This window comes from Ixodes scapularis, unplaced genomic scaffold (assembly GCF_016920785.2).
Source record: "Ixodes scapularis isolate PalLabHiFi unplaced genomic scaffold, ASM1692078v2 PGA_scaffold1__304_contigs__length_218370807, whole genome shotgun sequence".
Taxonomy (NCBI): domain Eukaryota; kingdom Metazoa; phylum Arthropoda; class Arachnida; order Ixodida; family Ixodidae; genus Ixodes; species Ixodes scapularis.
The window spans coordinates 144980402-145008043 of NW_024609846.1; the positions used below are offsets into that span (position 1 = coordinate 144980402).

At 46.6% G+C, this 27642-nt stretch overlaps 1 pseudogene; it reads left to right on the plus strand.

Annotated features, from left to right (window-relative positions):
• The first annotated feature begins 20081 nt into the window (after nt 1–20081).
• Nucleotides 20082–21836, plus strand: LOC120848757 (annotated as a pseudogene).
• The last annotated feature ends 5806 nt before the right edge of the window (nt 21837–27642 follow it).

A 27642-nucleotide genomic window follows, 5' to 3' on the forward strand; every position in this document is an offset into this window, starting at 1 on the left:
CTACTACTCAAACAGCCTGAAACCATATGATAAGCGCGGAATATTGCGGCGTGCGTGTACACCAAGTTTCTGTAGTTGAGGGAGTGCGTGCTATCTTGGCCTTTCGATCAATAGCCTTAATTCGTGACTGGCAACAGACTTTTTCTTTTCTTAGTTGGATTCTTTTTGTGTTTGTGTAAAAATAATCGTTGATGGCGAATCCTGAGCATAGTCGATAATATGTTTTCAAGACGATACTTGCGAATGCAACATCGCGACATATCTTGTAGTCCGCAAAGATATGTCGCGATGTTGAATGCTGTGAAGCTCAGTACTTCAGTCGTTGAGAGCTTGGAGATCAGAGTGAAGAAAGTATGGAAGCCATGCCAGGCAGGGGTACTAATGCCGACAACGGTATTGTTGCAATTACACGGTGTTCTTTCGAAAGTATGTGGCTACAATTTTGTGCTTACACGGCGGTTAGCTCAAGACTGTCTTGAGAACCTGTTTTCAGTAGTCAGGACGATTTCTCCCGTGCCAAACGCATATGACGTGAAAAAATGCACTCAAAATTGTGAGTGAGCCAGTTCATTAACGTCCCAAAATATTCAGGCCACGACATTGACGACCGCACCTAGTTGGTAGATTTCCTCTCCGCAGAAATCAAAGAAGTGAAGCAGGAGGTCGAAGAGCCTCCAGGAGATGATGAAATAATAGAAATAAAGCCACTCTCTAGAGTCGAGTCCGACATTGTTGCTCACTTGGCAGGGTTCTTGTTTAAACCTACGCTCTACGCTGTACAGTCGTGCCGTACCTACACACGAATGCTCACTGCAGAAGAGGCTTTCAAGGATTATGCTCTTGTGCTTATGAAAGAATATGTTGAAGGTGGAACACACCTCACTTACGTCAGCCTGGAGGTCTTCAGCTTGGTTTCTTGTTGTGAGGGAGTATTGAAAGCGTTCCCAAAAGAGGACATTTGTTTTTTTGGAGAGCCCAACGAAGACCGTGAAACAAATTATTGAGCAATCTGTTCCTTTTCCTCCTCTTGAGAGCAGCGAACACCCAGATCTAATGCACAGGCTGTTGGAGCGTTTTGTCGTAATGCGGCTGCGCATTTACTTCCACTGGCTAAGTCAGCCAGAGGAGTCGGATGATGGATATGGTAGAAAAACGGTCACCAGTACCAACCTGTAGTGAGATTCAGCTTTTCGCTTTTGCAGAAATAAATCTTGTTGTATACTGAGTTGAGGTATTTGTGTCTTTTTCCTGTAACATGGCATGTGCAGTGAACGTATTATTTAGTATAATAAATTACTGAACAAGTGCATGATGTACAAACCGAGCTCTGCAATAACTGTCTCTTAAAGGGCAACTCCACTTCATTTTTGGTTTTGAAAAACAATGCAGTCCTCTTCAGTATCGCCTAGGAAGACCACACGTCAAATGTTACGATGCAGTTCTGACTAAATGTTTCTTAAACGGTCTGGCAAACTTTGCAACTCGCCAAGTTGCCGAAATCGGCTGACTCGAGCGGGCGAATTTAGGCGCAACCAACAGCGCAGTCAAGGCTACGGCAAGGGGGGAACCAACATTGAGCTAAACGTCATCATCATGGCCCCCTTTTGCTTGTTTTTACTTCTCCGATCGAGCGTAGCGCATGACGTCAGCAACGTTGCCTCTCGGCGCTCAGCGGTGTCCACGTGATTGGCGTACGCGCCTGCGCAGCGCGCTTCTTGGGAGCAGACCAACCGCCCGCCGTGGTCCCGCTGTTGCCGCCGTCTTCCGTGTCACAACCACCGTCGTCGTCTCACCGTTTCTGATTATTGCCTCTCGGAGTTTCGTCCACACTATGGACACCACGTGGGCAGAGTCGCAGACTTATGCCGCAGTTGTGCAGACGTCGTCGAATGCCGTAGACACCAAAACGTGGCGAAGAGTGCGGTGCAGACGACACTCGCGCCTGCCGCCGAGGATCACGTGACATCTCGTACCACGTGATGGCCATGTACTTGGCGGCCAGAGGCCAATGTTGCCGGACGGAGCCAAAGTTTCGGTTTCGATTTCCGCTCGTGTTTAAAATTATATTTAAAAATATATATCCCATTTTTCGCGAAGCAAACGACGTAGTGTCTTTTACTAGGGCTTTTTAATTCGAAATCACTCATTATCCCGAAATCTTCAGAATTGAGCAGAGTTGCCCTTTAAAAGTAGAAAAGCTGCTCCACCAAACGACCTGTCGCAAAGTCGCTAAAATACATAATATTTTGCCAATGTGTGCTTCTTCATTTCTCGAATAGTATGCATGGGGGTTGCCACTTTAAAGAGCTGCACTCGCTTTAGCAGGAAAAAAGTGTGGCAATAAAAAAAGACGTGAGAGCCCAAAGCCCGTCCGCTCGCTTGTTATAATGTTTGCATCGCATCCACTCATTTTTTTATTTATGCGAGTAAAAAGACTCTGAGATGCGTGTCTGAGTTCGAAAATACACCGCGTAATGGAAGTTGAATGACGTAAGTGAACGTAAGTGCACCCTAGGCTAGAGGTAGCCCACCCGAAATAGTGCATCGGCACGCGATTGAACTCAGATGGCGGCGCCGACGGAGATATCTCCACCCTGAACGGAGGCAAGTTTATCGAGGCACCCTAAGAAAGACTCGACTACAGTGCCGTTCGAACGACGACCGTTTTGGCCGCGCCGGAGAGAGGGCGCGTATGGGAAGCTGCAAAACTGAAGTAGTCCAAGAACGTAGTTCAAGAAGGCGCCGGGTCACCATTGCGCCATGCATGCCCTATGTAACCGCCAATTCAAAAGTTCTATTAAAAGTTGTTGACTCAAACAACTGAGTCGTAAGAGTACATGAGTGAGTCAATAGACATCATATGTTGTCAGAAGATCGAGATGTCATGCGAAAACAGACTCCGACTGCCGAAATCATTGGATACGAATACTAATGACTGCACGGTAACTGGACAAAAGCTCACCGGACAAAAGCTCACCCGTTTTAGAGAGCAGCTCTTGGCCGTCTGTTTTCGGCTTGAGCGGTGTCCGCGTCACCGTCGGCGTAATTGCACGGTGCATTATGGGTAAATTTCCCCGCTAAATTTAGCGGAAAAATTTCCCCGCTAAATCCAGCGAAAAAATTTCCCCGCTAAATTCAGTGGAAAATTTTCCCTGCTAAATTTAGCGGAAAAGTTTCCCCAATAAATCTAGCAGAAAAATTTCCCCGCTAAATTCAGCAAAATTTCCCTGCTAAATTTAGCGGAAAAATTTCCCCACTAAATTTAGCGGAAAATTTTCCCCTAAATGGGAGGCGAGCAGGAGAGGGAGAGGGGCATAGCCTCCTCTCCGTACGTTCCCCTCCTCCTCCTAAAGAGCTGCGCTCTAATTTGGCGTTACAGGGAGTTGTGAACGGCTTTCATTTTTTCACAGACCCAAACGAAAACTCACATCATTTTTTTTTTTTGCTAGCCGGGCAAAACACAAGCTGAAATAAAATGCGGACGCGATGAACATTGCACAATTTTTAGGAGAACTTGTACCACATTCCGTGCAAAGGTGTCAACAGATATGCCATAATTGGCAGAGAAGCAACGATTTGGGACCAAAACATAGGCCACCAAAACTGAGATGAGCTGATAAGATCAAGCTTGCTTGACTCAAGGTATACCGGAGCACCCTTGTGCCATGCCCAAGAAAGTTTGCGAACCATAGTTTTTGAACCCAACGAGTGACCAAAGAAGCAAAGGTATACCCTTCGGTGACCTCAACTTTTCATTGTGCTTATGTCACACTAGACGCACACATAAAAGTTAGGCACAATGTATCGTCATTACTAAGGCATGGGTTTTCTTGGTGTTCAGGGTAATATTTAAATTGAAAGGCTAAAAAATTGAATTGTTCAAGTCATTCTGCGCAGTAAATGTGTTCGAAATGAAGGATTATCTCAAGGTAATGTGAAAGGGAAATTAAAGCAAAATTCTAATATACAAACACCATTGAGTTTCGAATTTTTAAAAATATTTTGAAGGAACGGGAGTTGGGTCTTTTGGAAAAGTACAAGACAGATGACCAATTTAGAAAGCTGTGCGGTATTTTGGACAGGCTGGCGTTCCTTCCACCACAGCTTGTTCCCGAACAACCAGCCATCAGGGAAAAGTCTACAGGTGACATCGTCTACCTGCTGGACTACTTAGATTGCACGTATGTCAATGGCCCCTTCCGTTATGCTTCTGCACCTTCTGCGGCGGCACTCAGAGCGAATTCTTCCCTTCGCCTGACTGTGCGCCACCGACGACCGGAGTTTCCCCCGGACGGTGGAATATGTACGACGCCACTGATCAAGATAAAGAACGGACAAGCAACATTTGCGAAGGATGGAATACCAGGTTCCAGAAGCTCGTCGGCCACGCCCATCCAAGCGTCTAGAGGCTGATTGAATGCCTACAGAAAAATCAGGCGCTCGTTGCCACTGCATTCACACAAGCCCGAAGAGGTGAGACCCCAGTGAAGCGGGTGCAGAAAACCACTTTGCGCCTGCAGAATCACCTTACAAATATTTGCAATGGCTTCCTAGGTACGTCGAGATCTACCAAGACTACTGGAGCTAGTAGGGGACTGCATTCGCTTCTAACCAATTTATAAATTAACTTGTTTCTACTATAATCAACAAACCATGCGCCAGTCAGATTTAATTTATTGTTGATTTTTTGTGTCGCATGCATGCACCTAAGTTGTCCGCACTCGTGTTAAGACCAACATGAAATTTTCTTCTGGTGAGCTTTTGTCCGTGTCTGTTAAAAATGGGTGAGCTTTTGTCCGGTGAGCTTTTGACCAGTGAGCTTTTGTCCAGGATTCGACTGCGTTATGTGGGAGGACTGGCTGCAGTCATACCAGAGGTACGAAACTGCCGTGCAACTCCAGAAGAAGCCGCCCGAAGTGCAAGTAGCAACCTTTATGCCAGTTATCGGAACCGAGGCTAAAAACAATCTACCAAAGGTTCCAGTTAACGGATGAACAAAGGGCAGGAACATCATCAAGGCGAAGATAACGGTGCACTTCACGCCGCGCATTAACCATGCCTACGTGAGGTACAAATTTAACGAGATAGCACAGAAAGAAGGCAAATCCTTTACGGACTACGTGGCCGCCGCACGACTACAAACGAACAGATGTAATTTCGGTCCACTCATGGAAGAACTCCTACGAGTGAATCATCGTCGGCGTGCAAAATGCTACATCAGAGAAAAACTCCCAACAGATCCAGCCATGGACTTGGACAAGGCATTCACCTTTTCAAGGCAAATGAGCAGGCAACTCAACAAATCAAAGATATGACGACACTGAGCACGAAGACCGTCAATGCAATGCAACCCAGAACGGAGCAAAGGCTACAGCCGACAAGCAGACGACAAAACTGCCGTCAGAAAAGCGAGCTACACAGACGCCGCTAGCAGAAAGACAAGTTATTAGGAACTGTGGCTACTGTGCAAGCCAGCATCGGAGAGGAAACTGCCCAGCATACGGCAAGAAGTGCATCACCTGCAACAGAACCGGACACTTCGCAGCTGTCTGCATAACAGGCAAAAGAAAACAAAGAGATGTTCACACCGTCGAATGCACAGACACAGATGAAGAAATGTTTGTCTCAGAAATCCAGAATGAAAAGTACAACACAAGTGAAAACTGGTACGAAAGCATCGCATTCCCTTGCGGAAAGACGGTAAAAATGAAGTTGGACACCAGAGCCCAGTGCAATGTGCTACCAGTTGGCATTGCAAACAGCCTCAACCTCAAGACAAGACAATCGCCAGTGAAACGCATCGTCTCCTACACCCAACACAAACTTGATGTCACCGACAAGTGCATAGTTCCGCGCAAGGTACGGGACAAGTCAGTCAAGATCAGGTTCATTGTCTTGAATGGACACGCAGCACCCATTCTAGGAACAAACGCATGTAAAACGCTGAAACTAGTGATGCACGTGCACCTTCTAAAACAGAAGGATGAAAACCTGTACACAGGCATGGTATGTATAAAAGGGTGTGTCTATTATGGAGACCTAAAGGAGAACATGGATGGTGGAGAAAACAGGCCACCGAGAAAAGGGCCATTCGCCATCATGGATGACGTCGAGAAAGAACTCGACAACATGGAGGATGGCGAAATCATCAAGAAAATATATGATCCAACTCCATTCTGCAGATGGCTGTAGTCGAGCGGAAATGCAACAGGGTTGAAAGTTGGGCTGGTTGGTAGCAGTTCACGATAAAATAGAAAGCGCGCAAAAAAACAAGGACGAGAAAGAGAGGACACGTACGAAAGACAAGCGCTTACTCACAACTGAAGTTTTATTCAAACTTTGTAGATTAGAACCGGTAGAGAAGGGGGGGGGGGGTAATTGAATGACGCATGTGCAGCTGCGAAAAGAACTATCTTCATGTTTTTCCAAGTTTGAATAAAACTTCAGTTGCGAGTAAGCGCTTGTCTGTCATACGTGTCCTCTCCTTTTTCATCCTTGTTTTTTGCGCGCTTTCTATTTTATCATGTCAAGCAGAAAAGCAAGCTAAGAATTTGCCTAGACACAACAGATCTCAACAAGATCCTGCTCAGAAGACATTTTTCCCTCAAGACGCTGGAAGAAATTGGAGGACAGGTCAGTGGATCTGAAATCTTCACGCTGCCTATATTTTCTTCTAATAGTTGGCATAAGCGTGCTCTAATCATTCTTGCTAAATGTACTAAACTTCCGTGATGGAGGCATATCGTAATTTTAAGAATATGATGTTTTGAAAAGAATATTCATTAATAAAAACCTTCTGAGCCAGCATCTGTTTGAAGTTAAGATTTTGCTTGTGTATTGCAGCCGACTCCTAGGTAGCCGGGATAGGGGACTGCGATGACGGTGATTGCGGCTTTGCCAGCGACCACACTTACCCGAATGAGTAGCGGTTCTTTTATTCTTGCATCTTATATTCATTGTTATGCTACTGCCAGTAATATTTGTGTCATTGGCTTATGGTGACAAAATGAAAGGATGAAACAAATACGGGCAAAGGCAGACATGCAGGCTTTGTTCCATCCTTAGTATCTTTTCATTTTGTTGTATTAATCCAACATGCTCGTCAAAATGTCCAGGGTGTCTGCAGTGACGGTTTCCTACTTTCAGGTGAAGAGAACCGCAGAGAGAATATGGGGTGGGAGCACGCCCAGGCGTTTCTTTTGATCTCAAGTTACCAGCAGCACCAAGTAGACTTTCGTGACAGGAAGAAAAAAAGAAAAGACATCTGGCAGAAAATCAGTGATGACATGGCTACACACGGCCACTTAAGGACAACGGCCGACTGCGAGACAAAGTTTAAAGGCCTAAAAAGAACAGACAAGCATTGCCAACACGGGAAGAAAAATGGCCGACCGGAAGGGTTGGCCTTTCAACAAGGAGATGGACAATTTGTTGTCGTCAAGTGCGGAGTACCGGGCCCCTGTTCTTTCAAGTCGTGCTGCGGAACCATCTACCTCAAGCACGCAGGTGTTGCCTGCGTCTTCACCGTGCAGTGCACAGATTCAGTCGACTGGAAGCACACATTTTACTGAAGAGACCAGTGTAGGTGCTGCTGAAGGTGATCAGCCCCAAGAACAATGTGTGCTAAATGCCACAGCTGCTACGCAGCACAGAAGACCGATAACAGTATCAACTCTATTCGTTATTTCTGACGCTCAGGTCAAGCGTTACAGGGGCACACTAAAGAGGGTGGCAATTTCATAGATCTTTTAGCAGAGCGATCGAACGATGTGCCAGCACTTCAAAGATAGCTCACGAGGAGAGGCAAATGGCTGAGCATTAATGTGCAAAATGAAATAATACAAATCGTGGCACACAATGCACAGCGAAGCATCGTGAAAACTGCGAGGTCGAGCCCGTTCTTTGGTATCATTGCTGATGGGACTACAGATATCACAGGGCAAGAACAGTTTACATTATATGTACGATGGGTAGACCGCTCGAGACTGACCGCACGAGAAGCGTTCGTCGGGCTTTATAACGCACTCGACAGTAGGGCCGACACAATCTACAAAGGCTTGAAAGATATAATTTTACTCGTTGGTCTTGAATTCCAGAATTTGCGCAGACATTGCTTCAATGAACCTGCTAATATGTCCAACCGTTTTTCCGGACTACAAAAAAAAAAAATTGCGACGCTGAGTTTAGATTACTTGATGTCCACTGCAGTAACCATTCCGTAGACTTTGTCTTGCAGGAAGCCAGCAAAAGTTGCGACATAATAAATGACGCTCTAAGCCTCGTGAAATACCTCTACAATTTAATATTGGATCCACATAAGAGGCGGAGCGTGTTCGTTAGTATTGACAGCCCTCCATGTCACAAAATACCTGAGCGTGTTGTAACACGGCTACTGATAAAAAGATGGAAAGAAAGTCGAAACTCCCTATGCCAGCGCACGGAGTTTAAAAGACTGTTTCGATGATCCCATTAACGATACGCGAGGATCATCCGGCGCCTTTGCGTCTGCATAGTTTCGTTATCGCGTACTGCTAGGGGGTTATCGAACGGTCTACTAAAACCCCTACCATATAGCAAGTGGGATGGTCGCTAGGGCTTAACAGCACATTTATGAAATGTGTGCTCCTGCTTGGTGGGAAATCACGGAAGTCGTAGTGCACACTACTGCGTTTTGATGTCGCAGGCTGGTTTACACGCCAAAGACGCTTGGACGCCGCACTTTTCTTTCATTAAATGATCATTCTCTGAGCTTGATGATGACTACGAGTTTATTGGTGCTGCAGCAACGAGGGCTATAGTGTGCCGAACTAAGCGTAATTGGGGCGTACTATAACAATTACTACACCAAGGCTACAAAGTTATAAATCCTATAAAGATCCAATTTGTTCCAAAAAGTCTAAAGCACGGCTGACCGGAACTAAAGGTTTATCACCAAGCAAAAACAAGGGATGAAATGGAAGATGATCTCTAAAAGTTCCCGGGAAACATGTTTGACGTAGTGAGTGATGAGACGAACAATGCCATAAAATGTGTAAAATCGACAAAAGCTCCCCACAATGGCCACATGGTGTAACATCTTCACCACCAAGCACATACTGGTGAGTCAATCGGGGGTGACCTATTCTTAGACTGCACAGAGGAACCTCCACACGACGATCCCGGCTATAAGAGCGCTGCCAACTTCCCAGAACGGGCCTGATAATGTGGAGTTTGTTGTTCATTTCCGTATCCCATTCCAGCTGCCATGCGTGAAAAATATATTTCTTCAATAGTGGTTTGAGATCCTGGTAGTGTAAGCCATTGGCTATTGTTGATGAGGCTCGAGCCGAAACGGCCAATTTATTCACCTCTTCATTGCCTACGATACCAACGTGACTCGGCACCCAGCAAAACTTTATGTCCCAACTGCGTCGGAGGGCCCTGTTGATTTGAACATGCAGATGTTGTGCGAGGAGAATCTTTGTAGGTATCAAGGAGGACACAGTCAGTAAGGCACTTTTAAAGACTGACTAAAGCCTAAAAACGAACCCTACTAAGATCTAGACTTATCATTTCCGCAGAATATTAATTTCTTCTAAAAAATAAAAACACTTGTGAGAATGGGACGAGAGGTTTGTCACCCAGTTAAAGCGCAAAGTGAAATTGTACATGTTCCCGATGAGGAGAATGACCAGAAATTTTGCAGGTAGACTGAAGATCATAGTGTAATGAATGTCATCAACCCCGGTAGATGTAGCTTTTGCTATGGCAATGCCGCGACGCAGCTCAGTGAAAGTAAAAGGCCGGTCAAATTCTTTGGCACAGCTATCAAAGCGGCAGATTGGAACCTTCTCAGCTTTGGCTTTAAAGTATAAAAAATGTTCTGTATAATTCCCAGAGCTGGAGACCAAAGCGAAATGTCTACCCGGTGCATCGGCCTGTTCCTGCAAAGATGAAAATGCCTCGCCATCGTTGGCTGACAGCAGGGCGATTGAAAAATGGGCATAATCACCATCCATTCGCCTTACCCTGACCCACACAATCTTGACTGGAGCAAACTTATTAATCGAGGAAGCATACGAGTGAAAGGAACGCCGCTTCGCTTTTCTCCTGACACGGCGGGCATCTACTCGCAGGCGCTTGAATGCTAGAAGGTTGGTGGGAATGGAATACCGCCAAAACTTTGCCCAAGCGCAATTCTGGCAATTTCTTGACTTTTGGCACTCGCTATCCCACCAAGGGTTTGGACGCTTGAGTAGCTTATCCGATGTTTGTGAAATAGCAGCACGAGCTGCGTCAACAATGGCAGTTGTGATTATTTCATTTTCTTTATCAATAGAGTGTGCTACAGGCAGGACAGAAGACGTTACACATTCCATAAAAAGTTCCCAGTTTGCTCTAGAAAGTTTCCATTGAGGAGGACAGCAGGGGAGAATAGGTGGGCTTTGTGGGGATGAGACGAATAGGGAAGTGGTCACTGCCACGTGGGTTGTTCAGGACACTCGAGGTAAAATTTGTGAACATGGATGAATAAACAATGGATAGGTCAATGCAGGAAAAAAGGTGGTGGGTCGAGCTGAAATATGTGGCCTCACCCGTATTTATGAGACTGGCAGCTCTTGGGGGAAAAAAATGATTCTGCAACAGATCCTCGGCTGTCAACCCGTTGGCTTCCCCAGAGCGGATTGTGGGCAATAAAATGTCCTAGGACAACAAAGGGTTCTGGAACCTGGTCTGCAAGGTGTTCAGGATAGGACAGCATCAGGGAAGATGAAGGGGGCACGTAGAGGGAGCACACGCTAATAAGACAATCTAACATCAACTGTACTGCGACAGCCTCCAGAGAAGTGTCCAAAGAGATTTCGACAGCTGGCACCGTGCCATCCACGACGATGGCAACTCCTCCGGAACTGCAAGACGGTTTCAAGCGATCTTTGCGAAAGACTTAAAATGATCGCGTGAAATTACTATTTGATGGTCCCAAATATGTCTCCTGGAGACAAACTGCAGAAGGTGTGTACTCCTGAAGAAAGGAGTGAACATCATCCAGGTTGAGAAAAAGTCCTCTGCAATTCCACTTTAAAAAGCCTCCTGTTATAAGGATGTGTGAGATGAAAGGTCGTTAAAAAGTGGAGAAAACTTTAAAAAGCCACTAAAATTAATAATGTAATTAATATTAAAAAGCCAGGTTATCCTGAACTCAAACTATTTATCACAATGCAATACACATAAAAAGTAGACATTATGAAATTGGAGACCTCTAAAATTAAAATGTATGGGGTAAAACTAAACGCCTTGGGTAGAGGGTTCTTTTAGGAGGCTTAAAGGCGGACCTCCAGAAATATTTTTCCGCCTCGCGGAAAGTCATCTCCCACCTCTTTTTCGCCCTTTTCCTATTGTCTAGTGTCACGGCGAGGCAGGGGAAGGGTCCCCTTTTGTGCCGGCTTCTACTGAGAAGATAAGACGAGAAAATCCCCATTCTGAGCGACGGGCAATGGGTGTGACAGCAGCAATATCGTGACTTACAGATATCTTCAGCTCCTATTACGTAATCTGCCCTATTTTTTGGCCCTCACCAAGCCTACTAGCCCTTCGGGTGTAGGTTTCACGGAGCTGTAAGGCCGCGCCCTCGCAGTCACCGAATTTGAGCTGTCGAAGTTGTTTGGCTGTAGCCTGTGGCAAAATAAACGCATACTTGAGAGCAGCGATGCATCCCCACACTCACTGAATGTGTGTTTCATAGATATTCTCGGTTGATCAAGTAAGGAGCACAAAACATGCCCGAGATGTGGACGCTTGAATATGTGAGCAGTACTTACCTGTTCGCAAAACAATATAAAAAAAGGCTTATCACCCTCAAACTTGTCTCAAATTAGGATTGATAGAAAAGAGAACTACCACATGTACCAGGCGCGGCCATCTTGCAGCAGGCCTCTGCTTTAAACAGCGAGCACAAATTATTGTGGGCCTAACTCACAGAATATGATGGCCAACAAAATGTAGATGACATTTATATTTACACATCCCAACAACCACATGAGGTGAGAGGGCAGCAGTGGTGTGTGTCGATATTAAAAAGTTTCAGTGAATCGTTTTTAGATCTTGGATAAACGTACCCTACAACGATATTTAAGTTAGAGCCTTGCTGTGAGCATTTTTTATCGAGTACGGCTATTGGGGCATGTCGTGTTATAGTTCAACGTTGCTCATATCGGTACTATAGCACATGTTGCCACTTTAAAGTATTTCTGAAGCATTAAAAATAAAAAAATAAATCAACTGTAGCCGATTTTTTAACATGAAACGTGTTTGTAATTTGTCATTGGAAACACATTACAACTATACTGCAACACAGCACGAACAAACGATCGCAGGTCTTTATCGTTTTGTTTTCTTAGAAGTGAATGATGTTTAGACAGGGTGGCTACCTATTACTCTCCTGAAATTCCCTGACTTTTCCGGGTTTTCCCTGTCAATTAAAGCTCAAATTTCCTAACCACTGTAGAGGTGGTTAAATATATAAGGCCATTACAACAAAAGGCATTGACCATTGAGCACATGTAGTGAGGATCATTTTGCACGGCTTAATCTAACTGGCATATTCCGAAATATTCGGGTTCACCCAGTCCGGATTAAACAAGCGATCACTTGCTGCAAACATCGTCAGTGAAGAGGCCACTTCCAGTAAAATAATGAAAACACGACGCTCAACCACACACTTCGATTACCGAATGGCAGCATGGCCGCGAGATGCACTTGCGGATACTTTCGGCTTGTATCGGAGTGGGGTCTATGGCTTTTCCATTTGTTACTAAACCTAGTAGCTCTGACTTGATCTAGCCTAGTGTCGCGCTCTCAATCCAATCCAATCTCAGGTGTGGACTAGATTTGTCGGCTGTTCCCTTTGCATCGGGTAGCAGACTCTACATTAGGTGAGCAGAGCTCGCGCTCCGCTCTAAGTAGCCCCAAGTACGCAAGCCTTCGCTCAGGGCACTCAATGGCAATTCCGGCTCATTTTCTCGGACTGGGCTCGCTTTTTGACAATATCCCTGACAATCCCCTGATTTTCTCCGGTAATTAAAATTTCCCTGACAATTCCCGGTTTTCCTGGTTTTCCCGGTCGCTAGACACCCTGTTTAGAAAACTCCTAATGCAAGTATCCAACGTTAGTAGTAGAGCTTCGTGGGAAAAAATAGCAAAAAGCACCGATGTTGCGTATGCGTTAACAGTGCCGCGTAATGTACGCTACCGATATATGATCAGCGCAAGCATAGTATGCCAATGAATTTATTACATAATTTGTTTTAATAGATGAAAGGTTACCAGTTTTATACAAGCAATTCGGTTAAGAGTGCTTTTATTGGGTGCCGCCAACGGTTCGGCAAGCTGGGCTAATGAATCGGGAACAATGAAAGCAGAACGCCAGCGGGCGTTCTGCTTTCATTGTCTTAGCGTCTTAACGACAATCTGTTGTCGCTAAGACGGCGTTTGTTAAAACGAGCCTCTTTAAACCGTGTGCCTCAATATTCCGCTCACTGTTTATTGAGTCGCGCCTCCTTTCTTATCAACAGCGCTGTAGGGAGGCAAACAGATAACTTAGTTCAATGCAAAATTTGCTCGCAATGAGTTCTGTTCCAGTCGAATCGTATGCCAGTGAATCTAACCTGGTTTCTCTATGCTCCGCGTAGGTGCATAACGTTCAGCAGACGTACAGATAGAGTGCACCGAATGCTTTTGCGCTCCATGCATACCGACTCAAGGCAATGTGAGGGTGGGGATGGGCCAGGCACTGTCGTCAGAATCCTGGAGTTCGGAAAAAGAATTACAGAATGCACTGGGCCTGCCTGGCAAATCTGGCCGTTTGGCGTGACCCCAGATGCTTGCAGAAGAAGAGACAAGCCGGCCAAAGAGTATTTACTAGACGTGAACTGATGCCAGTGTGCGTAACACGTCCGGTGCCTGTATCTCAACCCCCAGGCGCTCTCTACATGGGGCACATGTGGGAGTAAGCTATTTGTCTATAAAGACTCTGGAGTCAGCGCCTTTCTTTTTGCGCCTAATTATTGTGCAGGGTTAGGATGTTAAATGCCCCGTATCTGTAATCCAGCTTTTCTTTTCTTTTTTTTTAACAGCTAGCGCGCGCCATTCGCCGTCCCTAGGTTCGAGAATGCCTTTTGCCCAACCAAATTCGCCATATTGTTTGTTCCACTCGAACGGGGGGCGAGGCGCGTGAGTAACGCTGACTCGCGTAGCTCTTGGCAGGCTCATGCCACCGAGTCACAAGTAGGAACCTCATGTAAAGTTCAATAAGGGAGCACGACCTCGAGCGTTGCCGGCTTTCAACTTGCCCGTGGGATGTGTAGCAATCGACTGCCAAAATTACTATTGGCCGAGATCGGGGAAAAGCTTGTCTTTCACTTTCCGTGCGCCGATTATTTTTCCCGTGAGACGGTTGGCCGTCAGGAGCAAAGTAACACCATACACGGTCTCGAGTAAGGTTCGTACCATCGGGGAAATTACGGACCCACTGGTTCGCCTCAAACGCGAACAGAATTTCCTTATCTCGGAGAATCCGAACACGACAGCCCCGAAACACAAATTTGCAAAATGCCGACGACAATATGTAGAATGCCAACAAGAAACCAAAACGGAAGAAACCACGGTTAGAGTACCGCGGTACAGGAGCGCAATTTCTGGTACGGGTCGGTCTCGAACCCAGCCGCATAATTCTAGAATTTAATCACTCCCCTTAGCAAGTGCGTAAACTGCAAAATAATATTGAACATTTATTTTCAAAATAAATAGGGCATGGTGTGCATAGGAATTGATAGCTTATTTTGTTCAAAAAATGGGGAAAAACGAGAACAGAAAAACAGAAAAACTCACTATCAGACAGATATCGAGCCTAACTTAGATAAGTATACGTACAACACCGAAACAAATATTGTCAATGCCAGAGATGTGCGGTGTGTCAGAGAATACTCATAATATACTGTGCGTGAAAGGCTGTGCTTTTCTTGCGAGCCTCGACTGCAATCAAATAAATTGTCCTCTTCAGCTATTGAGCTATTTTTTTTTAATAAAAATTAGTCCCATTTCATTCAAAACTCACGAGAGGTAGTGCCAAGTTTCATATCTCTAAAGCACGTTTGAATGAGATGTGCATTCTGTTGAGCTCCGATTTATTTTTGTGGTAAGTGTAAAAGGGTGAGCACTTTATATATTCTGACACCCCTGCACAAACGATTATTCAGAATTTGTACTTCGTGAGTTCAAACCCTGGTCGAAACTCTGTCGCACTCGTATGTACCATTTAGCGTTCACTTTTTCCTGTGTCATCTGTATCTGACAACAATGAGAGTTTGTAATGAAAATTGTATATTTGCAAAATAATTAAAGGCACATCTTTGAGTCAGCGGAATGGCTTTTCCTGCCCGTTGTCCAGTGATGTTCCGAGCTGTGAAGTACAAAAAAACATATATAGGTACACACAACAATTGTTCAAGTCTTCTCATGAAATAAGCTCGCCTGTTATTATGCGTCAATGGTACGGGTTTAAATTAACATTAGGTACACCTCTAAGTTATACACTCTCGTCATTCACAAGGGAGTCGTCAGTCACCGTGCTGGCATCTCCCAGGGTTGCAGACCGAAGCACCAACTCCCAAATCTTTTGAACGATGCTGGAGGAAAACAATGGACGATTCGTATTCCTTTGCAACACTGTACAATTAAAAATATTCTACCCGTATGTCTTTTTGATGTACTTCCTTTTCCCGCCCTGCCGGTCTAGATGACGGCAGTCCTCAATAGCGTAACGTGAAGTGTAACCTCGTCCAACACGCTCATTCCAGTTCAGAAGTGCCAAGCTCTGCCTCAGTCTGTAACTCTTGTCCTGGTAATGTATCCACTTCTCGAGGTCAATCAGCATTGTATTGTTGAATGACTCTGCATAGAATGTATCCTTCGACTTTACATAATCTTCCGCGTTTTTGTAGATGGTTGCTGATTTCAGAAATTAGGTCAGAAAGTCCGATGCTAGCGGGTCTTTCACGAGCAGCGTTGTCGGGACATGTCTATTTTCTTTGCAACTTGATTCCTCGCTCCATTTCTCGTGTTTACCTTCAAAATGATTTACACAGTTTATGAAATTATCACTTAGCTTGAATGGATCCCCCTCACAAGTGGCCATAGAATAATATATATGGCTACAAACCGCTTGACACTTGTCAGACAGCTCCACGTGCCATGTCTTGCCCTCGTTCCTCTTTGATCCAGAGGAAATCGTAAGAAATCCTTACTTAAGGCTCTTTGCAGCGTGCCAGCGGTCGTTGGGATTGGATGGCCCGTCCTTTTCTCCAATCATTTTGTTCACTGATGTGTTGCGGTCGTGTGCATGATCTACCACGGAGATGTTTCTGGAGTCCAAGTACTCGTACAGCTTTTTAGTACCATACACGTCATGCTTTTGGGAAGATCATTCATTATTCTTGTTTACGTGAACAATTCCTGCAACTCTGTGGGTCATTTGACCGAGCTTCACGACATCTGTGTGAGTGGAGTTCTTCCGGCAAGCGTGTCGAGCATTAGTATCGACACTTATTGCTGTGGAGGAGGGGACACGTTGCTCAGTGGCCCTTGACTAATCCTCTTGTGCAGCTGCCAGGCTTTCAAGCTTGAGCAAGTCTTCAGCCCCTTCGATATTTCTAAGCAATTTCTCCACAGTGCGAGGGGAGTGTGGCAATTTGCTGAAATTGCAAAATTTTTCAAACTGCGTCACCAGAACTCGAAAGGAGGCATACGCCACAGTCAGCAAACAAACGACAAGCCGGAGGCAACCGACAACCGTGCTTGTGTTGAGCACCAGTGAATGGCTATTGCACTTGCAATGCATTCGTGATGCGAAACCCCCAGGGTGTCACTTTCTTTAAAATAACACATTCCTTGCACTCTGCACTGTGCTTTGATACAATCTGAATGACTTTCCACAGCGCGGCTCTGTCGCAGACAACTAGGCATAGATCCCCCTGTAAAGTCAGGCGTCATCGCGTGCAATACCGCTTCTTGGTGCAGCTGCTTCGACAGGTTACGCACAGCATTCAATGATCGTTCTTCTGAATCCCGTGTTTCAAGAAATGGACGCAGCGTCTTGATTATCACAGTTGACGAGTCACACTTATTAACGGCTTTGGGTTGGTTTATCAAGTCGTCAAAAGCAGTCATCTCCGTGGTTTTAGAAAAAGTGAGGTTCAGACTTCTTTGGGGATTGTTACAGTTACACAGTTTCGTAAAGTTTTCAGTTCAATCTCGCATACGCTTCTTGATAAGTAAACAGGGGCATCTAACTTTTCGCCCATTACCGAAAATAAGTAACGAAATAGCGTTACTCGTTAGCTTAGAAAAAAACACGTTGCGGAGCTCCGTTGCCATTTTGCAAATGTAACAAAATACCGGTGTCGTTACTTGCCATGACTAACGGACGTTACTTTTAGGTTAGTTTGCCGTTACTTTATCTTCACTGCTAGTATATGACAGTTGTTAGTATAATGCCACGCGCGGCGCTGAGCGAGCGCTTGCATGGCCGAATAGTTACCGTGCTTGGCTGTCGCGCGGAAGATCTGGGTTTGATTCCAGGCAGAGGAATGTTCTTTTATTTATGCTTTCTACTTGGCATTCTCACAAATTCGAGAATTTTCTTGTCCGATGGAGTTGCAAATGTTCTATGCGCCGAACGCTCTCGGCTGAATGTTTAAAAGACCCACGCGGCTACAAAAGGTGCTCCCCGTGGCAAACCGCAGTCAGTCTCACTCCAGCGCTCTTTCCTGCTGTTTCGCCGACATCGACTCTGCCTTTTTTTATTTTGTTTTGGGCACAAGTTTGCCCCATTAACGTTTAGTTTCTTCAGTTATTCGCCGCCTCATCAATTGTCATTCGTGATATTTTGGTGGAGGTGCGGGTATTGCATTCTATGCCCATAAAGCGTACCCCTCCGAAAACATCCCGGCTGAGCGACGTGCTCAGCCCCAGAAGGCTACCCTTCGCCGAAGACGCCGAAGCTGGAAGAAGCCGTTGTACCAGAGGCGAGTCCACCGAATAAGGTCTTTTGCCCGAGAACCGGAAGAAGATCCTGACCATGACCACCCCATCCGTCAACGTCCTGCCCGTCGCTCCGTGGACACCTGGTCCCTTTCTCGGCGAAGTCTATGAGGACGTCAAAGACTGGATCAGTACGATTGCAAGGCGCGCCACAACGGGTGGAGTGATGAGCAGCGCCTACAGAACCTCTATTTTTTACTTGAAGGTACTGCAAGAAGCTGGTTCAAAAACCACGAAGCCTCCCTCACCTCTTGGGGCCTTTGCAAGGAAGAGCTGACGCGTACCTTCGCCAGTCAACACCAAAGAGAGAGGGCTGAAGGTCTGTTACAATCGAGGACCCAGGGCCAGAATGAGAGCGTCGCGAGCTTCGTAGAAGACGTCCTGCGCCTGAGCTTCCGCGCCGACCCTATGGCCAGCGACAAAAAAAAGCTGCGCGTCTTGATGAGGGGCGTAAAGAGAGAAGTCTTCGGCAGCCTTGTTCGTCATCCCCACCACGACAGTAGATGAATTCATTATTGCAGCCACGAACTTGGAGCGGGCTTTGAAAGCTTGATCAAACCACTATCGACTCGCCGACTCCCATGCTGATTCGGCGACGGCTGGTTGGTTAGTTGTTTAGGTTTTTGTGGCGCAAAAGCGACTAAGGCTATAGAGTGCCAAAACTAGTCTATTTATTACTTAGCGTTAAAGAGAAGAAAGGGGCTTTAGTAGCTGGTAATTGAATAAAACATGTGTATGAAATACAAAACGTCAAACGATGGCCATACGATGCTGATTAAAACACTTACAGTCGGTGTAGAATGCCGATGGAGTCCAAAAATTTAAAAAACAATTTTATATGCCACAAGGGGCTCATCACTTAAAATCAGTGCTGGGTGAAATGGCACGTGTTCTTTATAAAGTGCAGAAAAATGAAAAAGACCCCCTCTGTCATACACAGGACACTCAATGAGAATGTGTAAAATGCTTAAAACTTTGTCACTATGTTAGCACAAGGGGGCTTCAACCCCTCGAAGGATGTAGCCATGGGTCAGGAGCATGTGACCGGTTCGCACTTGGCACAGGACAACCTCGAAGAAACATTCTGTGTCGAGCGCTCTTCCATTCACCTAGTAGTGGTTTTATACCATGTAGCTTGTTATATATTGCTGCATTCCATTCATCTTGCCAGCATCGTCTCATGAATTGTTTTACTGATGAGCGGTAGTCTGTATGAGGAATTTTTAAACATCAATTGATCTTTAGATGCAGGTGTGCGCCAAACGGTTAGCTTATTCGTTTCCTCGGATGCCAATATGACTGGGAACCCAACAAAAAACAATCCTCAATTTATTTTTTAATGCAAGAATTATTTTGTTTTGAAGTGCTACATTAAAAGTGTTTTTTGAGGCTTTTGAAGAAATGAGTGATCTTAATGCACTGAGTTACAGTAAACTACTGCGAAAGCAACCCTTTTTTTCAATAATATGTTCTGCTGCAAGAAGGAAAGCATACAGTTCGGCAGTCAGTATTGTTGCCAAGTTATTAATCCTAACCTCTTCAACAGAGGGTCCCACCAATGAACAGCTGACATGCAAGTCTGTTTTTGTGACATCAGTGTAGAAGCTGTTGAAACAAGTGTTTAGTTTGCAGTTCAGAAAATTCTTGTTTGAGCACCTCACATGTGTTTCCCTTTTATTAAGTTTTGTCAGTGAGAGGTCACAGTCGATGAGGACATGTTCCCAGGGGGCAACCTTGTTGAGATACTGGGCTATGCTGAGGTTCGTATCAAGGCTTATCGACTCTGCTATTTTCTTATTTCTAATTGAAAGTGGGGGAATGGTGTTCGGCTTGTTCTCGAAAGTCTTTTCAAAGCGAGGCCGCTCAGTAGCCTCCCTAGATGGATGTTCTGGAACCGAACAGATCCTCAATGAATACATGAGGCGCAGTTGCCCTTCTTTTTCCAGGAAAAATTCATTTGCTTCAACATAGAGACTATGCTGCTATGCTCCGTCCACCTATGCGGTATGTCTCCTCTCGCCAGCGGCGATGTGGAACCCAATCAAGGACCCCCGGGAGTTCTCTGCCCGTGTTGTGACAGGAGAGTGCATGAGACTGAGGCCGTACTCTGCTGTGACACATGCGACATGTGGCACCATCGAACCGGAGACTCAAGAGCAGTACCAACCCTTGGCACTGCCTCGGCTGCACCTTCCACTTTACGAATTACTGCTTCGACGCCCCTAGCCAAGCTCCATGCTTCCTTTTACCGTCGCCTGCAGCCCCCGAAATCGCGGACGGCCGTCGGGTCGATGCCAAAAACCAAACCCATTCTTCTGGCGTCAACAAGATTTTCTACCTCCAGGCCACCATCACGTCACTCGCACGTCCTGCTGTCATCCTCCTAACCGAAACCAGGCTTGATCCCAGCGTCCACGACAGCGAGCTCTTCGAATCTTTTTACACGGTGTTCCGGAAGGACAGACACGGGAGGGGTGGCGGTGTCTTCATCGCTACACCGTCCAGTCTTTGCATTAATCGCAGGGACGATCTTCAGTCCTCTGACCTCGAGGCTGTCTTTGTGGAGGTGTCGCTCCCACGTGGGACCGTTCTGCTTGCTTGCGTGTACTGGCCGCCCCACTGCCGCAAAGAATCTTACTCACTCTTGGATGCCTCACTCTCTTGCGTGAGATTTGAGTACTAGAAGATGTCGTCCTCCTTGGTGACTTCAACTCCCATATTGACTGGTGGAGACGCCAAGAACCTTCACCCAGCGACCACACTGATGATATCCTCCCTGACATCACATCTGCTGTGGGCCTCCAACAAGTGTGCCGCTCAGCCGCCTGCCAAGCCCAGCTAGCGCCCAGGGCTGTGCCTCATCATTCCTCAATCTAGTTTTTACCACAGACATCACTCAAAGCCTCTCCTGAGACGTGTATCCTGGTCGGTCCGGGAGTGACCACCAAGCAATAGAGGTTGAGTATGCCACTAGTCTCCCTCGAAAAAGCCGGTTTGCGCGGACTCTGTGGAACTTTTATCAGACCGACCATGCCCATAAGGCTAAGTTAGCGCATCTTGCCCGCTGGTGTCTTACCACGGGAGACGACTGCACTGACAACTACAAACTCTTGTGCGACGTTGTTGGCGCCATCCAGAGAGAATGCGTACCATGCTCACATAGCTCCACACGAAGGAAGAGGTCCCCTTGGATCACCCCCAAAATCAGGAAAATGGCTGGCCGGAAAGGAGCCCTCTTCAGACGTGCTGCTCAGACTGCCAGATTTCACTTCAAAGGGCGAAGGACTTGCAGAGCTCAATCAGGTCTGCCATCTCTCGTGTTCTAAGTGCTTACGTCCACACTATCTCAATTAAGGCAGGGAAGGACCCCAAGCTGTTCTGGCAGTATTTCAATGGGCTGCAGTCTAGCCGACAGCATCTCTCTTTCTCCAGAGACCATCACCCCCTCATGTCCCCCAGGGACCATAGCACAACTCTTTGCTTCACAGTTCTCCTCTGCTTTCAGCCACAACTCCTCTACTCCAGAGCCCGACCTTCTTGTCCAGACAATCGAAGCTTCCACCTCCCAACCTGTAACCTGCCTTCCAAATGTGAGTTTGTCTCTCGACGATCTGCATGGAGCTGCCCAACTGATCCGGCCCTCCCACTGTGCTGGGCCTGACCTGCTCGCCCCTTGCTCTCACTTTTCCAATCCTTTCTCGACCACTCTACGTGCCCTGTGCCTGGAAGAAGGCCCTTGTGACACCAGTTCACAAGTGTAAAGGGAAACCTCTCAACGACCCTTCCAGCTACAGGCCCATCTCTATTACTTCTATCCTCTGCCAAACTTTTGAACGCACCATCAACCAGCACCTTCTTCGCATTCTGGACAACAACGGCCTCCTTTCTGCCTCCCAACATGGATTTAGGCCCAACTGAAGCTGTGATATCAGCTCTTGCTACTATTGTACATCACATAAGTAATAATCTGGATAACCTTTCCCCAACCTATATCATTCAACTAGGCCTGTGCAACGCCTTTGACTCCCTCGACCACTCTATCCTTTTCCAGAAAGTTGCACAATCTGGTATTCATGGTCCCCTGCTGCTCTGGCTGAGCCGGTTTCTTAATGGTTGCTCCCACTGTGTATTGTTTCATGGGAAGGCCTCCGATGAGTTCGCTGTCACTTCAGGGGTACCCCAAGGCTCAGTACTGGGGTCCACATTATTCCTCTTGAACGTGAACAACACGCCTTCATCGCAAGCGTGTCTGCTGGTGCAATATGCAGACGACACCACCATTCTGAATCCAGCAGACTTACTCTCCTCCACGCCGGGTGTCCAGAGTCTCCTGGACCAGATTGACTGCTGGGCAAGAATAAACTGCCTCTCAATTAGCTTCCACAAAAGTGCTGAAATGACAGTCTCCAAAAGCCGTTCCACTATTCCCCCTGCGTGCTACCTGTCAGGCTCTCCCATTCCAAGTGTTAAGTCCCTCCCAATCCTTGGGGTTGTGTTCAGTTCAACACTGGACTTCTCGCCGCAGATTGCAGACACTGTGTCCAGGGCCCGGCAGACCCTTGGCTTTGTCACACGTGTCTCAAGGAACTCGGGACATGAAACTTTCCGCGCACTCTACACTGCCCTAGTCCTGCCTCGTCTAGAATACTGCTGCTCCGCGCGGAGCTCCTCTTAGGCTCTTCTCATCGACAGGCTGGAGGGCATACAGCGCCGGGCTATTAGAACTCTTCACTCTCGGACGTTGGGCCGGCAAGACCCTGTGCTGCCATATGAAGCTCGCTTTAGGGCCCTCAGGTGGCAGAGCCTCTGCCACCACCGGACAGTGGCTTGGGTTGGGCTCCTTTGTAGGTTGCTCGATGGGTCCATGAGTGGTACTCACCTCTGCTCATACATCAGGATCGGGAAGCAATCCAGGCAGCCAGAACTGCTGCATGCCCGACGAACAGTGCGCCACTCGCACTCCGTACTCCCCGCCGCCCTCACCACGCGGCCTGGCACCGGGTTGGCTAGTGGTGGAGCAAAATCAGAAACTCGGATGGTATAAAAGTGTCGTTTCACGTAATAAAATCAGTTGTTAGTAGCGCACTGTGCTGTCTGTTTCTCGCCTCTTTGTCCCCGTTTTTTGAGCGCTAAAATGTATTCCAAATTGAAGTTCAAGTAGTGTGAAAGTGGTGTTGTGTGGCTCCCTTTTGCCTCCCGTTGTTTTGATAGCCTTCTTTTCAGCCTGTACCTGGTACTGCTGGAACATAGCTGAATAGTGTTCTGAACTCAATACTAATTCAAAATACACTCTCAAGATGTCTGCCTGCTCATTTAGGCTTTTGGGCATAGTCCATTTTTTGTTAACAATAGAACAGAAAATGCACGATATATACCATTTACTTTATGGATTCTACCCCAGAGTTTTTTTTTTGTTGTTACGCGCTGCTATTTATTGAGGAGGCATATGCTTCAAAACTGGTGAGCTTGGTTCGCCTTTGTACATATCTAGCCCAGGCGTTCATTTTTTTTACTCTATTAGATTAATCTGTGTGGGGTAGCGGCAAAACCTACCCCATGCTTGATTTAATTGCTTTTTTTGTGTTTCACCACAATCGTTCTTCCACCAAAGTTTAGGCCGTTTTGGAAGACGAGACAATGTCAATAGTATAGAGACAATTACTGCAGCAAGGATGTGTTTGCTCAGACGTTCATTCATATCGTCTATTGTGACTTCATCGAGTGATGTACAGGCAAGCAATGTAGACTGCTCAAAACGAGCCCAATCGGCCTCATTAAATTTCCATCGTGGGGCACGTTGGGAAAGTGCGACTGGTGGAAGGGTATGCTCTAACATCACAGGATAGTGATCACTGCCATATGGGTTGGTGATAACCCACCATGTAAATAGTGAAAGAATGGCAGCATGTACGACTGAGAGGTCTATGGATGTGAATGTATGTGTGACGGAACTATATTGAGAGGCTTCTTTACTGTTCATGAGGCAGAGGCCCGCAGAAAGAAGAAACCGTTCAATTATTGCTCCCCGAGTATCACGCCGGGTACTTCCCCAAAGGGGGTTGTGGGTATTCAGGTCACCCAGTATGAGTAAAGGCCGAGGAAGGTGTATCACGAGGGCCTCAAGCTCCTTATACCCGAGAGCGCGGTGGGTGATACTATATATAGCGAGCAAACTGTGATCAACCGATTGCTTAAATTTCTGGCAGAGACTGCTTCCAGCCGAGTGTCGAGTAGTACTTCCACATACGCCAGTGACTTAGGGATGATGACTGCAACACCTCCAGAAGCGGGAGACGTGCAAGGACTGTCCTTTCTAAACACGTGAAAAGGCTACAGAAAATTATAAGGAGTCTGCTTCAGGTGAGTTTCCTGAAGGCAGAAGGCTAAGGGATGATGTTCTTTAATCAGAGAGTAGACATCATCGTAATTACATAATAGTCCTCTACAGTTCAACTGAAGAATACTAATGGTTGTAATCGATATTTAAATTAAAGAAGTAAAGGCTCGATTAAAAGGTTGAGATTATATATAGGCCTTTATGTTGCACTAGTCACATTGCTGTGCCTTAAGGAGGAGGGATTACCGGCCTTTCTCTTTCTGTTTTTGCTTAGGTGTCTGCCATTCCATTTGTTCTTGGTATGATGAAGGACCACAAGGGTTAGCAGGAATGACTGCTTCTAGTGAAGACTGCTTCTAGTGAAAACTGCTCTATAGGAGCAGTTTTGCCACTCTTTGCATGGTCAGAAGCCGGCGGTGCGACCCTTTTTCCACGACCGGACCCAGCCGAAGGCGTCTTCGAAATGCTGGGTCGAGCACCACCCACAGCTGTGTTTCCCAGGTTTTTTGAAATGCAGTGATGTCATTGACCCAAGCCGTTTTGGAGCAGATTTTGGAGCAGCCAGAATCGTGTTTGGGAGCAGTAAAAGTGGCCTTTGGAGCAGCCAAAACAGTGTTTTGGAGCAGCAAAGCAGTGTTTTGGAGCAGAAAAAGTGGCTTTTGGAGCAGATATTTTTAGAAAAAAAAATATTTTGTTTCAAGTGTTAGAAAACTGAAGGGTACTTAGTGTTGTGATGTAACATGTGGTGACGGAACTCGCTGCTTGTGTTTTAACTGCCGAGACATCCCACAAGTGTACAGTGCTGTAGGTGTTGCCGAGCAATTCCGAAAAACTGCTTGCCAACGTTTTACTCGTTCCCGACGTGCAAGATTTCCATCAAAAGTAACCAAACATAAAACAAAGGATTGCGAATGTCGCGGCTGGTGCCTCTTCGTGCAATCTCGTTCAGATGCACGCGAGGGCAACTTCGGCAGGCTTGTAGTTGTACGTGCTTCGTTGCGCGAGCGGAGACAGCGGCTGCTGAATCGAAACCATACCACTCCGCTCCTTTGCCAACTGGTTCCCAAAATTGTATGAAAATGTAACTGTCCAGGATACAACAAAACAGTCCAACGGAGCATGCTTGCCAGGCCGGCAAACAAGGTACAAGCTAAGCACACACAAAAAAATAACCTGGGCGCATGAATGCAAGACACCGCGAGCCAGGATCAAAAAGTTCTTGGAGCGCTTTGTGCAACGACTGAACTCGAGACAAAGAAGCGCGCTGTGCGTGTTCAGCATGCAGACATTGCTTTCTTTGCATTAGCTCACTGCTCTTCACCCAGTTTCTTTTGCAGCAGATAGTTTAGGTACCGGGGGGGTCTTTTTCGAAAGAAAGCCCACCGAGAGAAACTAATCAATACTTCAACAAGCAGTCTTTGAGTTTGAGGGATTTTTGTAGTAGCGTATGATTTAAACAAGAACAGGAATGTTGATGAACATGCGGCAGTACTTATGTTTCAATTGAGAAAGTCGTATCTGCAACGACGTAGGGGCGGCAACACCCGACATCGTGCGACCACGGTGACTGTGGTCGCGTGAGTGCTTCAGCTCTCAAAGTAACTCTCACTGCGCAAAAACCTGGTTTTGTTTCCCAGCATGAAGACATGGCTGGCACCCAGCACACTAGCGTCGAAGCGTCCGCACACGCCCGCGTCTATTGTTAAAAAAAATGACAAAAAAGGCGCGAGACGAAACGCCCTAAACGACGAGAGCATGATACGCGAGACGGCGGGGAGAACCATGCAGGACCAGATGGACGATTGATGTTGGGTACTGTGTCGGGCGGCCACTTGCGCCACCTGGCTCATGCATGCTCAATTACGGTGCTCAGTTTAGTTTTGGTTTTCAAAGGCGATCGAAATTAGTCCTTTGGCGCAGGCTTGGCGCAGATTTTCCATATTTTGGAAAAATGTAGCAGGATGTAGTAGGGTTAGACCTTGGTGCAGTTTGGCGCAGAAATCACATCACTGGAGGTGGAAGCAGCAGGTGAGCCATGCTGCTCCATGGGCTGGTGGGCTGCACCCAGGGAGTTGGAGCGATGGCTTTGCTCCTCATCCCGTGGAGAAGACCCACTAGAACGGGCCGGCCGTTCGGCCGGACACTTTGCCGGGGGGCAAAGGAAGCGTGTGTGCTCCCAGTGTCAGCTGGGGCACACGGCTTTCCCATGGTTAGGTTTGGGGCCTGAGGAGGGCCCACCAAGTCTTCCAGTAAAAACTGGGTGGCCATAGATTCCATGTGCGATGCAGGGCCCCTGCGCACCGCATCAGAGTATCAGCCCTTTGAACAATGTGAAAGGCCTTGGCAATGTAAATGACAATGTGAAAGGCCTAGCGAGAGAAGTGCTCGAGGCCTTTCACATTGTCACTCTGGGGGATCGGTGTGTGAGTGAGGCCTCAATAACGTTTTCACAAAAAGAATTTGAATTTATGCACAAGAGGGCGAAAGTTTGCCATGCGGTGATGTGATGGTGCTGATAGGGGAAGGGGCTGACACGTATATGTCTGAGCGAGAGTGCTGATTTGGGGTCTTCTTGGTGTACGTGTGTTTATCTTATTTTCTTCTTTTTCCTTTTTCAATAAAGTTTCAGTTGCGAGTCAGCGCTTGCCCGTCTGCTTGTTTCTTCTCCTTCGTCCGTGTTTGTTTGCGCTGTTTTTACATTATGATCATAGTATATAAAGTTCTAGCAGCTGTCACCCTCATCTCGTATTTAGAAACAGTTATTTAATCATTTCCCGTTTGCTTTACTGACATCTAACCCCTGGTTAGCTACGTTGGTAGAGCGCTCCACTTGTAATGGAGAGGTCCCGGGTTCGATACCCGGACCAGGCGGATTTTTTCGGTCGCTCATTAGTCACCTAGCTGTGTTTGGAGATTTATGTTTGTCCCTTGTCCCTCTTGTTCCCCTTCTCCAGGGATTATTTTCATCATTATTGTCCAGCTCGCTTGCCCCTTCGCATTTAATTGCATTATAGTTATAACATTAAATAGCAAGCTTCACCCTTGTTGGTGTTAGACTGGTGGCAGCTGATAGAACCCGTTTGCTTTACTGACGTCTAACCCCTGGTTAGCTACGTTGGTAGAGCGCTCCACTTGTAATGGAGAGGTCCCGGGTTCGATACCCGGACCAGGCGGATTTTTTCGGTCGCTCACCAGTCACCTAGCTGTGTTCGGAGATTTATATTTGTCCC